This window comes from Equus asinus, chromosome 9, assembly GCF_041296235.1.
Source record: "Equus asinus isolate D_3611 breed Donkey chromosome 9, EquAss-T2T_v2, whole genome shotgun sequence".
NCBI classification, from domain to species: Eukaryota; Metazoa; Chordata; class Mammalia; order Perissodactyla; family Equidae; genus Equus; species Equus asinus.
Window position 1 is genome coordinate 70,084,821 of NC_091798.1, and position 13,875 is coordinate 70,098,695.

The following is a 13,875-nucleotide window of genomic DNA, read 5'->3' on the forward strand; positions in this document are numbered from 1 at the left end:
AGACACCAAGGAGCACATAACAGACCACGTGCCAGGCACTATCCTAGGCACTTCACGCTCATGATCTTGTTCGTCCCCATCACAAGCCAACTTTCAGATGCAGACGCTGAGATACTAAAAGGCTAAAGAATATGCTCAAATGACGTGTTAATAAGTGGTGGAGCCAGATTTCCAATTCAGACATGTGCTCCCAACACCTTAGTAGCCTTTCAAAATGGTCAAGTGACAGAAAGCATGGTCTAATTTGGCCAAGTACATCATGAATTGTGGGATTTGAAGATTCCTTTTTACTTTGGTTCTTTCCTATTTTCTAAAAGCATGTGATCCACTTAGAGTGATTCCAACAGATACTGTTAGTATTTAAACTATACCTGTGGAAATCTTTTTATTGTGTGTTAATTCTCACAGATTGGTAGGGCCCTACGGAACACAGACACTGAAAATCACAGACTTCTTGGATATGAGAGAACTTGGAATTGCACATTTAATACAGTGTTAGCTAAATGTATATACTCACAAACCAAGATAGGTACTTGCATGAGACACAGTCACACAGTATCTGCTTAATGAACGTCTGGTGAATGAATGGATGGATGAATGGTGTGTCTCTTAAAATTTATTTATTTATTCATTCAGCAAATATTTATGTGGTGCCAACTATGTGCCAGGCACTGTTCTAAGCAATGGAGACACAAAAATGAGCAAAACAGACAAAATCCCACCCCTCATGGAGTTTACATTCTGATAGAGTGTTAGATAATCATAAATGCTAAGAGAAAAAACAAAGCAGAGAAAGTGTATAGGGATAGTTGGAAGTGGTTTTGCAATTTTAGATACAGTGGGAGGTGAAACTGTCCCTGACAGAGTCAATGATTTAAAATACTGACCTTGGTAAATATTTTTAAATGCATTATTAAATATTCAAAATTTTAGTTCCCCTAAATATGTAGTAAATTTAGCCAAATACAGTCAATTACTATTGTTGGGTACTTTTTATGCTAGGTATGAGAGATGTGATTTTTCTAGACTCTTCCAGAATAAATTGTAGAAAATCACAAAGAATGATAGAAAAATAGGATGTCTTACAAATCACTAAAGACAAGTCTAGATCATTATGTTTTGCTTATTTATATCAATGTCTGATGCATCAAAACTGGATGGATCTCCAAAGGAAATCTAAATAAATAAGTAAAATCCCATCTGGAGCCTTCTTGAAAACAATCCACTTTTGCAGATTGCTGGTGTCCTTATCTGACCCCTGTGCAGCCTCAGTAGCATTTGAGACAGAGACTGTGTGATAAGGTCTGTTACCCACATACACCCCTCCTTAGTGTCAGCAAATCACGACGCAAAGCACTTACGGTCACCAAGCAGACAAGGTAGTTTTGACTTTTTTTCTCTCTCTAAAATATGAAGATTCACTAATGAAAACCCATTCAGTACCAAAGCAAAATAATTTCACAGCAGCAAGGCCTTGAAAGTGGATACTACAGAACTGGGGTTAAAATTCAGATTACCACTCACGACACAACACCTGTAGCTAATTGTACATGAACGGTCAGAGAAAGCTCTATTCCCCTTCTCGGGGTTCCCCAGCCTTATCAATACTTAGTAGTGTGAAACTGCACGTTGGGCTCAGCAAAAATGTTTAAAGGATTTTATTTTTTTCCATTTTTATGATTATTTTATTTGTCCACAGAGAAACTTTTATCAAGGTTTCAGTCCATGAACTTGTCTTCATTTGTTCCTTGCTTCCTACAATATGTATCCTTTAAAAAAAAAAATGAAATTATTTTGTTTTGTAAAACCTACTAAGCGTTAGTGTTTCCCCCTTTGTCATATATTTCAGTTATTGTTCCTCATTTTAAATTCATTTTCACACACAATGCATGGTTGCATTCTGATAATTGAAAATGTGCAATGTAGACATTTAAAAATAGATCCCAAATTTATGTGACCAGTAAGCCTGCCAAATCCATTTGAATAAAGACCATATATATATTTACTACTTAGGAAATCTATAATATTCTTAATTGTAATTAGGCACACAGAGAACTACCCAAATGCATTAGAAGTGAGACCACTCGAGTTCTTAGCCCTCAGCTCTATTCGAAATATTTCACTCTAGCCTAATAGCTAAATGTCACAGTTCCACGCCAAACGCATCAAGGACTTTCCTGGCACCAACGTGCCTACTTCAGAATGAGCAATATCTCAGAGTCATCAGAATTAACCATCCACTAAATTCAATTTAATGAGGCTGCATCATCCTCAGTGTTTCACCTTCATGCACAATTTATTGTCATTTCATATGAAAAGCTCAAAGCTCGGAAAACACATATGCTATCATATTCTGGAAAAGAAGGCCCTTTTCTTGAGCAGTTTGAGACAGTGGATAGCAATTCAGACTGTAATTGGGTGTCTTCTCAGAGTATCTGACAGAGTTCACACTGAAAAGAGACTAAAGACAAAATGTCAGGGTTTACCAGTTGTGAGAAACCCCACATTCTCCTTCAGCCCTTCAGCACTGACAGGATGAGCAGCCTCAAACAAGGGCTCTCAGGGCCTTTCTGGAATCAGACACAGTCCCTGGCTCTCCTCAGGAGCTCCCTGCATACCCCATGAAGCAGGGGAAGACAGGAAGTACATGTGATTGCAAAGCAGGACTGGAAATGCACCTAATCGGCATGTATGTCTTTTCTTAACTTTTATTTTTCATTACTTTCTTCTGGCTTACCAGAAAGAAAACAATAGACACTGCAGTGCAGTGCACATAAAAATTGAGACAGAAAATATAGAAGTAAAGTATAACGAGGGACTGCCAAGTAAAATCTAATATTAGTAACATTAACAAGGACGTAACATCATTTTGTTGACCTCTAGTTAAAATAGTGCATCTCAGGTTATTTTAATTCAGGATAAAGGCTATCTTGAGACTTCATAGGAAGGCCCTAGTCAGATGTAGGTGATACAGATACAAAATTCCCACGTTTAAAAACAAGAACTTTAAGGATGGGGGAGGGGAGCTGGATCTTGACGCTGACCTAATTCATTAGGTCTGTCGCTTGATTCAACTAAATATGCTGGCTGTGTGCTCATCTTTTAAAAGGCCTGTGTTTTCAACTGGAAAAGCAGAAACCAACCACAAGAGTGTTATTTTCTCAACAGTACCAGTGTGCAAACAGGTATTTACAGAGGACAAAGGCAGCGGGTGCCCCGTCAAGCCAGAGGTTTCCAGCAGTGCTGACATGATGTTGTGCTACTCTCCCTAGTCTTACACACTGAACAATAACTCAAATCCATCACAAGATCACTTGTCAGTCGTCCTCGGTTAAATGGGTCTTTATTTTTAGAAAACAATGGGAATTATAGGAAACTGGAGGCCTTACATCACAGAACTATAAATAGTTGCTATTAAATGGCAGCCCTATGTTTTTGTTTTCCAATTTGAAAATGAAGTTGATATTTGAGAGGGGTTATTCATCTGTTGGGCAGTTTATGATGCCTCAGTGATGTCATCTTATCTAGGTGATTAAGGACCTACTTAACTTTTCAATCAGACAAATCACTAGCTCTCAACAGGAATTTTAATCAGAAGGATTGCTTGCTGTGCTGAGATTGTCCCCAGTGAACAGAACATTACTGACCTTTCCTCCACAGGAAATTTAAAGTTGTATCATTTGGCTGGTTAGGATTTCTGCCATTTCCCTGTGGATCAAGATTAGAGATGAACTTTCAGGTTCAGTCATACATTAAAAACACAAACACATAAGCTGTGAAAAGCCAGAAGCAGAATGATGTCTTTCCTCTGATGCAAAGGTCACCACTGATGTTTCTCATTCATTCCAGCTAACCACAGGCTCCTACGCTTACTGCCCCCATTTAGGGAGCTCAAATTGAAAATAGCTATACTTATGGGTCCTCAGCATGTTCAGTGCGTTGAGATTATCTGCTATATTTAACTTTGCCCTTTCTTTGTATGTTAAAGGAACAATTATTTCCCTTGTGACAGACTAGACCTAACAGGACATTCTTCTTAATGTGTAAATGAGGTTATATTCATCAGGATAGTTCTGGTTTGGTCTAGAAAATTCCTGACTTGTACCACCAAGGGAAAAAGAAAAAAGTCTCAAGTAAATACTCCTTAGAGAAACCTGCTGCTCTCAAAGTAAGCAATTTCAGGGCACAAACGCATCAAACTGATGTGCCATCAAGTATTAATTAAGTAGGTTATGGAATCACAGGGAAAGCGGATCCCCTACCCCAACAGAATCAACAAAAAATAACTTAGGAAAACTAGTTACCATGATTTCCAGTATTAAATTTGCAATTGTTCTTACATTTCAAAACTGAATTCATAAGTTGATATAATAATGAAACCCAACAACCTTTAGGATCCTACACAATTAATGATCCACTCAATTAATGACTTCGGACTGAGAGAGGAACGGTTAGAAGGTCTTAACCTAGAATTACACCAAATATGAAACTGATTTAATAACCAAAAAAGACTCAGGACCAAAGTTTTATTATACCTTATTTAAAAGGTAATTTCTGAAACCAAGGTAAGCCTACATTTCCACCTCAACACTTAGCCTCTAAATTAATTTTCAATTTAATTTGTTTAGCTACACTGTAATATCTGATTCCAAGAGGATGTGTATTTAATTATCACTATATATCAGAAAACATTAAGAAAATATTTTGAAGTCTAACCTGTTGTAACTAACTAACCTATTGGTCTAGGCTTAGAAGCAGTTTAGAAATGCTTTCTTAATGTGTATAAGTTACATAATTCCATTTATTTTACAATCTGTCTAAAGGATGCATTGTAGTTTAGCCATGGAAGGGCATGGGTTTTTATTTGTTCATTGTTTGTTCTTAACTTTAAATCAGTGGGCTAGAGACTGTTTTATCTTGATAGGCAGGTTTGATTTTGCATTATTTTCATGAATTGCCTTCACCATTAAAATGAGGCATCTATATGAGAGAAATGAAAGTCATTTTAGGATTCAGCTAGGAGCAAATGCACAACTGGTTGACACTCTTCTTGGAAACTTGATTCAGATTTGACATAAGTCATATCACTTCTATTGCAGGACATCAAATATAAAAGATATCTTGAGAGAGTAACTTGTTCTTCATAGCAGAAGAAAATGCCCGAAATTGTTTTTAAACTGAGTTTTCATGCTCTGTGAGATCTATGGCATTATTTTAATGACAAAAAAATGAAAAGTCAATAAAAATGAATGATGCAAACATCCTTAATTACATGCCAAAGGTGAATAGATGTCTATTCTTTCATCACAAGTAAGGTGGAGAAAAAAAAAAGAGTAACTATTGCACCAGACACTGTGCTAAGCAACGACGTGCAAACTTAGCTCACAGCCTCCACAATAAATTTTAAAAACTGAGTCGCAAAGACAGTTGCTCAAGGTCATACAGTTAAAAGTGTCAACACCAGGGTTCAAGCCCAGAATTCAAATCCAGATTTTGTCTGATTTTAAGACCCATGTTCTTCCCATTGCATATTCGGCTGCTCGCTTTCACATGGACGTGGCTCCTTCCCCATCACGCATCTTTCAATGCAATGGCCGACCTTAGCTGCGCTGAGTAGCTAAACCATATGCAGAACAAAGACAACCGCTTCCCTAAACTCATCTCGCTATTTCCCAGGAGGTCTCCCCCACCGCCCTACCCTCGGAAATCTTAGAGAGGGACACTCTTGTCCCTCTCTAAGTGATTACAAGAAGTGCCCAAGCTAAATGCAAAGAGATTTTAAAGTCATTCTGGCATAATTACCCTAATCAACAAAAACCAACTACAGCTTAATCAAACATTTGAGAAGAAAAAATTGTGTGGGAGTTAAATGAATTAAAGAGTAAGGTCAGGCTTTTATAAGGTGCTCCAGATTCTATCACCTTGCTCTAATTCTTGCATATTTCAGCAGTCACTTTTTTTTATGATTTCACAGAAATAACAAGTCATTTTAAAATTCCCGAGACGGTTACAAAAGTACTGTTAACACACACTGTGCATCCACATATAGCCCACGGCTCTGAGAACATTGGGACAAACTTGGAAGTCTGCAATTGAAAAGTTATTTTTAACTCTAAACCAGGTGATAATAAAAAAAAAAAAAGGCAGGACGTGAGTGTTACTGAACCAACTTAGATTTTTTTCTCAGTTTCCGTATTGTTTGCACTTTCATTTCTGACACTATTAGTGTCATAAGGATTTGAACAAATCTAGAGCAATTATTCCGAAACCCTCATACATAGGCTGACTTGATCATACTGAGGCCTTTTATTCCCATATTCCTTCAAACATTAAGTGAAATTATTTATTTGTGAAGATTCTTTATCTCATTTTAGAATAGTAATTTCAAAGTTCCTTGAATAGTACATCAATGATAGAACGTAACTATTATCAAGATGTCAAACCAATGATTAAACTGTCACGACAACCCAACTCCATGATACTGTGGTTATGTTTACACAAAACAAAAAACAGGCAATATTTAACTTAGGGAAAATTCATAGTCTTTCTGACCACTAACCATCACCTTTTTTTTTTAAAGATTGGCCCTGAGCTAACATCTATTGCCAATCTTTTTTCTTCTTCTTCTTCTTCTTCTCCCCAGTACATAGTTGTATATTCTAGTTGCAGGTCCTTCTAGTTCTGCTATGTGGGATGCCGCCTCAGCACGGCTTGATGAGCGGTGCTAGGTCCACACCCAGGATGCGAACGGGTGAAACCCAGGGTCACCGAAGTGGAGTGCACGAACTTAACCACTCAGCCATGGGGCCGGCCCCTAACCATCATCTTTAAGAGCCACCTACTACCTACTGTGGTTTTGTGTCAAAAATGTTTCCTGCACACTGTAGGTTCACAAAGAATAGTCTGAATAAACCTAATCACTTTGAATTTAGGAAATGGCCGGGGCAGGGGGAACATATACTCTTTAACAGTGACTGATTTCAGAACAAAACACTAATAGAACGAGTATGAGGCATGGCACATATGAGGCAGGCCTTGAGAAAGGGCAAGGAGACTCCCGAGGGATGTTGACTGCAGTCTGTGAATGGAGAGTTATTCATTAAACAGCCCACAGAACAGGCTTGTTAGTACAAATTCTTGATGGAGCAACCAACCGCACAGAGGGCTGCTATAAACCCTGATTATGTAGCTAAATTTGTATGAATGGAATACTGCTTTGAAAAGCCTTTAGGTACAAAATGTTTTGAGAATTTCTGTAATTTCAAAAAGGTCCAGTCACACACTCACACACCCCAATCTTCCATTGCCTCAGTTGTTTTTATTAAAACTAGCGGCTACAGAGGTACAGTGAACACAGATTTAAGCCAAACAGCCTTTTGCCTTTTCCATTTGCAACCAAATAAAATTTGATCTTTTCTTTCTTGACAATTTGTTCATCTTTCAGATATATTACAAAGCCTTCAAGGGAAGAATTAATGTCATTTTGAGGTTTTGTCATGGAACCAAGAATTCTACAGTTGTGCAGGAAAAAGACAAATTTGTTTTTACTTCAGAAGCTATGAAAAAGCAAGCTGCATCAGTCATAAGAGATTTTTGGAAGAAAGATCAAAAGATGGCTAATATATTTCTATAGGAAAAATGAAGACAAGCCAAACTCCCAACAGTCCTTGTCAAAGGCAGTTTGCACGGTGGCTAGACGACAAATACGGGCATTGTTAGCAACCCAGGAAAACCCCAGCAGAAATAATTGAAAATTTCCCCTCTGGGTTCTCAATTTACCCTAGGCAAAACAAAAACAACTCTAAAAACAAACAGAAAAGAACACTAGAAACTGGACCAGACATTGAGATGATAGCCAAACAAGTCTAATGGAGAGACGTAAACATGCAGGGTATGGTACATGTAAATATTTTCTTCTCTATAAGAAGAGTAAGGAAATGATGAAAATGGATGTCCTTTCTTATTACATAAAAGTAACATGTATGCCTTACAGCAAGTTAGCTGTAGCTAACTGTAGCAAATAACTGTTTCCATGGGTACCTTACACTATACAGTTTGATGAGAGCTGGCTGGTCCTAAAGATGGAGAGAACAATGTGTGGGTTCCCAGGAGGAAGCTCCTTGGACCACACATAACCCAGTGCCTTACATGCTGTGCTTGAGTAGGCACAGCCTGGGTTTACAGAGGGTGGGGTCAACCTCAGCTCTTAGAAGTCGCATCGAAGAGGGAAAGGAGTAGGAGCGGGAGAAAAGAAGGAAGAGATCACTTTCTGTCATTGTTATTTACCCCTTTGTTGCCAAAGTTTCTGGCAACAGCGTATCAGAACACAGTCTCTGGTTTTACTCTTTTTTGTTTTTCCCAGATAGGATAGGATAGGATAGTAACCACATGAACAATTTACCTGTCAATGTAAGAGAAACTGATCTCTGGAAAGACATATTCTATGAGCATCACAGGCCAAAGAATGAGATTAGGAATTCTGCTAAACTTTTTTTAAAAAAATCTTCAAATTGTCAGAGACGGCTGCCTGAAAAAATTATGGGATAAGAAGTAAAAGTTCTGAAGGGTAAAGCTCTCAAAAGACATGACTAAAAACCATTGACAAGAACACAACCTTGGGGCCAGCTCTGTGGCTGAGTGGTTAATTTCGCATGCTCCGCTGCGGCGGCCCAGGGTTCTGATCCTGGGCGCGGACACGGCACCGCTCATCAGGCCACATTGAGGCAGCGTCCCACATCCCACAACTAGAAGACATGCAACTAAGATGTACAACTGTGTACGGGGTGGGGGGTGTTGGGGAGATAAAGCAGAAAAAAAAAAAAAAAAGATTGGCAACAGCTGTTAGCCCAGGTGCCAATCTTTAAAAAAGAAAAAAAAAGAACACAACCTCACTCAAGGCACAAAGAATGGATTCTGCAAATGGGATATTCAGCAATGTTTCTGCACATGGTTCAGAAGTCCCTAACCAAAACCAGAACGCGCGCACAAGGAAAGGTTCACAGCACAAACTTCAGAAACCTATTGAGACAGGCGGGCTCTGTTCTGGTCCCCTTTATTTCCCAAATTGTAACAAGTCCTCGAATTGGGAACTAGAAAGCAAATCCAAGAAATTTTAAAACTACAGTACTGAACAGAATATTACTAGCAAAGAGATGTAAAAGAAAAATCAAAATAAACTGTCTCTACGTATCTAAAAATGGTTCTTATCTTTTAATCTTGCCAAATCTCAAGCCCATGTTCAAACATTAATAAGATTCCAAGAAGGTAAAATTGGACTCAAAGAGAAGAATTTTCATGTTATAATGGCCATGGCCATTTAAATCAGTGATTTCCAAACGCTTATGGTCGTGAGTTTAAAAAAAAGTTTAAAAAATTGAGTTGATATCTCCAATATTCTTATACTTACTTATATATTTTGTGCATTTACTACTATACTGCCAAACAATATACATGACATATAGAACAAATAAAAATTTTTAAAGGATAAGATAAAAAATATTTTAAAAGCAGGTTTAATCTTTTCTTCCCACACCCAAGGGGCTCTTGTTTGCACCACATGTCAACAGCCTAATTCAGAAAACACAAGTTTAGCCCACTGTGAGGGGCAACATATATTCACCCACAACTCACAAACACACACACGTTTTGAGATTTTGCAACATTTTATTCAAAATACTTAAAATTTAAATGTAATGCTTTTATTTTACTATGTATAACCTTTTTAAAGCAGTTGTGGGGTAAATAAAGACACGGTAAATCAGGGGTTTCAAAGACTGTTTTTATTACTGCCAATGGCTGCCTTTTATTCAGCAACTACTACGTAGAGGCATTTTATTTTATATACATTATGTCTAATTCTCATAAGAACTGTAAAGTAGAAATTACTTTTTCCATTTTATAAAAAAATGAAACTAAGGCTCATGATCAACCATATCCTGCTAGGATTGGTTATCTTTAAAACCACAAAAGCAAGATGGCCACAATTATAGGACATTATGTGAAAGAGCCAAGCATTTTAGCTCTTTCAGTATTTTCTTTCTTTACAACTGGGTCCTTAAGCAAAGAGAGGGAAACTGAGAAATAAGCTTTTAACTATTAAAAATCCCTCAAGTTAAAAAAAAAAATAACGGTCCACAGATATTTCCACCTGCTCCTCTCCCCTTTTCCTCCAGCAAACAGTCCTTTTAAGTCAGAGAAACAGGCATGCAGGAGAGAATTCTGGGAATGGTTGCAGTGGTTAGACAAACTTGGCCCAGGGTAAGGTTCTACTGATGGAGTTGGCTGAAACATCAGAGCCTCATGAGCACTGTGTTTCCCAAAACAACATCCTCTCATCTTAAAACAGCACTTGTTAAGGATGAGTTTTGGAGCCTGCTGAGCAGGGCATTCTGTTCCGCCTGGGGAAGAACACGAGCAGTGGAGAGACAGCAAGCTGGATTCCCTCCCCGCCCTTCTTACCAGGCTGATGGTGCGGTAGGAGCATCTTGGACCTTCTCTCAGGGCCCAGAGTTTCCAGCAATGTTCCCAAACAGGGGCTAAAAGTGGCTACTTGGTACCCAAAAGCTTACTCCTCTTCCAGATACAGATGCAGCTAACATCTGTGAAAACTCTGGACCACTGGAGACCCACAAAAGACGAGAGGGTCCGTGAGACTGGGGGGGCTACTTTAAGGCGAAAAGCGTGTCGGATTAGGAGGAATGCTGATTGTACAATTTTGTTTGTCAGTTTAAGTACCATGATTTGAAATTTCACTGCTAAATTTTTCACCTGAAAACGTGGGTCAAACTACACTAGTGACAGCATGATTTCCTTTCCTGGAGAGTTTTAGAAAGATCTATGACATACTTCTGTCCAGGTTGGTTTGGATAGCAGGAAAAGTAGAATGGATGAACCCTGAGGCCACTTCCTGTTTATATTCCCATACAACATTCTCTTCTGCCTGGGAGGCCCTCACCCTCCCACCCACCTGGCAAACTCCTATTTACCCTCCACGCCCCAAGCATAGCTTCCCTGGTGAAGATTTCCCCCCACTCAAGGTAGAATTAGGAACATTCTCCTCTGTGTGCTCAAAAAGTCTTCAACCTCTGTTTATTAGCAGCACTCATTTTAAAGGGCAACTATTTGTTCCCGGCTATGGCTTCTGTGTTTACTCACCTTGTATTCTCATGACTTATCACTGTGCCTGGCACACAATATATCACAATGAATATTTGGTGGATGAATAAAGAAAGGTTGAATCACGAATCTGAAGGAGCGTCAATTCCTACAGATAAATTACAACAGTTTGGTCTTGGTGGTTCTATTTCAAACAAGGATTTGTTTGCTTTTATAACACTTGATATAAAATCCATCACAGTTCTCTGAGCATTCCATCTGTAGCCTCCCAAGATCAGAACATCTGGTTGTCAATACACAGAGGAACCTTCTCTCGTTACTAATCACACTACAAATCTAGCATAACACAAATGAGGTAGCTTTTATGAGTCTTCTATTCACAAATTAAGAACCGTTATCACTTTCAGCATTTCCTAGGATTTCTAAACAGAGTGACCTGGCCCCATGGGGGAAGTCACACTTTCAGTTGTGTATTCTCCGGTATCTCTATTCTAGCCAAAAGGTTCCTCAAAAAAAGCAAGGAAAGATTTAAAGAAAATCTAAAGAAAGAAACATGATCCTCATCTATTTCACTTTGAGGGCTTGATCCAGCAAGCATTTAAGAAATGAATTTCTGGGCGGAAAAAGTAGTTGGGCAATGTTATACCAAAAGTAATATAATATGCCCTCTTCCCCTTAAAAAAAGTAAATTTGTCATGTTTAATGAATATCTTTGTGACCTGTGAATGGACTGCCTTATATGGCCTATCACAAAAATATTCAATCCTATGAATATCCTAATCCCTTAAACATTTTCCCTTATAACTGCATTAATTTCTTATTAGATGAGCACGACACTAAAAATATATGTAAAACATTAAGAACAACAAAACTCAAACTATAAATACATGCAGGGCTCTAGTTGGTCATTTCAAAAGATGATCTGTATTACGAAACTTCTTGAGCAAAACGCTTTCCGTATAGTTTCGTGTTTTATGCAAATTATATCAAGAACACACATTTTTAAATGTACTTCAGACTCTAAATAATTAAAGCAAATCTTCTGTCATCCTCCCCCCCCCCACCCCAGGACTAAGGGCAGTGCAAGAGAAAATACATCACTAAAATATCCATTCATTTATTCCCTCATAGCTCTGGCCTCCCCGACCCCCAGTTCCAATATTTCAGTTCAACCAACCTCCACCTTCATTCTTCTCATGTAGAAAGTGAATCAGTACATCTCAGCAGGCCACCAAGGAGAAAGGTGGCAGTTAACAGGTGAACATTGATGGCATGCCTTGATCCTTCTCAGGTTCCATTATTTTGTTAAGATTTCGCCTTCCCCATGTTTTTCGTCTCCCTAGACTTCCCTAAGACGTCACTCTTAAAAAGCGCCTTCCCCATGAAAGCACTTTTTTTCACCTTCTGCACTTACAACAATGTAAGTCAGCACATCCAATAAGTTGGCCAGGAAACTGACAGAAAAATGAACAAAATATTTCTTCCTCAGATTTCAGTCCCATAGGATTCAAGCTCCTCTCTCTTAATTGCTATTTATTTCACAAAACACGCACTTGGCATTCATCTTATGCTACCTCACTCTCTCTCTCTCTCTCCCAATTAAGAGGCATGTCCTTGAAAGTGAAAAATACCTTAAGCCCTATAACCCCAAAGAGCCTGCATGTGCTCAGAAGGTACCTCATGGATAATGGTAACGGAGACCATTCTCCTCTGTTCTCTGGTTAGAAGATAGGGCCCAGAACCATCTCCTACTCAAAAACAGTCAGACCTTTTTTTCAATTCACACTGTAACCCATTACATGGGGTGTGGTGGGTAAACAGTTTCTATCTCCTGTGTAATGCTGATCAATTCAGTAGCAGCTGCCTAAAGTGCTGGGTTAAGAAAGATAATGAGGCCACATCTGGACTCAGGGAGACTGTGCACTTATGGACCAGCGCTGTCTGCCACATGCACAGGGAGGAGCATGGTGGTAGGCATGCTCAGTATGTACCATCCCAGCTCTAACCACTTAGCCAAAATCTGAATTTCAGTTAAGTTCAAGAACTTCTTACCACACAAGTTCTCTTCCCTAACTGAAGCATTCAGCCAGGGATAGAGGATTCAAAGTCCTCCAAATATATATTTCCATGTGTAATCCTTTTACATAAAGGTTTGGTGAAAAATACTCTTCCTGGTGAATCAGACTTAAAGGTCAACGTCACAGACCCAGCATTTCCTCCTCTTTCCACCGGCTCACAGTAAGAACCCTTTTCTGAGAGCGTTCAGCAGGGACTTTGAAAGTGCCGCCAGCTTTTCCACAAAAGCGAAAGCATCAAAGCTCTCGGTTCCAGAAGTGACCCCAGCCAGGATCACTTGAGGATTCCACTGAGTGTGCAGCTCCTCCCTTTCATTCCAGTGGACGCTGTGTCCTTCTGTTTAGAGTCCCCTTGCCTCATCCTGCGCCCTCACATAAATCTGTACATCAAAGACAACCCGAAGATCAGGGGTGACAACGGTTAGGAAATTTGGTTTCAGACTTTTCCTCGGAAATCATTTAGTAAAACCTTGTACAAAGTCATTTCACAATGACAAGCATACAAATTCAACGTCCCCTTCCCACCAGAGTATCGAAGTGTCCTACAGGCTCAGCAAACTCAAAATAACAAATCAAACCCACTCTTGTTTTGGTTTGTTTCTAGTAGTGTTCTCCTTAGCCAGAAAAATCTTTAATTTTTTTCTAATGCAAAATATCAAAGAATCCATTTCATAATTCTTATCTA

General features: G+C 38.9%; 1 protein-coding gene across 10 annotated transcripts in view; it reads right to left on the reverse strand.

Moving 5' to 3' along the window:
• MACIR (macrophage immunometabolism regulator) overlaps positions 1 to 13,875 on the reverse strand; it is a 178,798-nt gene that overhangs the window by 145,588 nt on the left and 19,335 nt on the right. For 3 of the 10 annotated variants that reach the window (XR_011505923.1, XR_011505922.1, XR_011505924.1), the window contains exon 3: positions 3,648 to 3,708. The exons of the other annotated variants lie outside the window; for them this stretch is intronic. The gene's annotated coding sequence lies outside the window, so the exon portion shown is untranslated. The remainder of the gene's footprint in view (positions 1 to 3,647; positions 3,709 to 13,875) is intronic. 10 annotated transcript variants of the gene reach the window in all.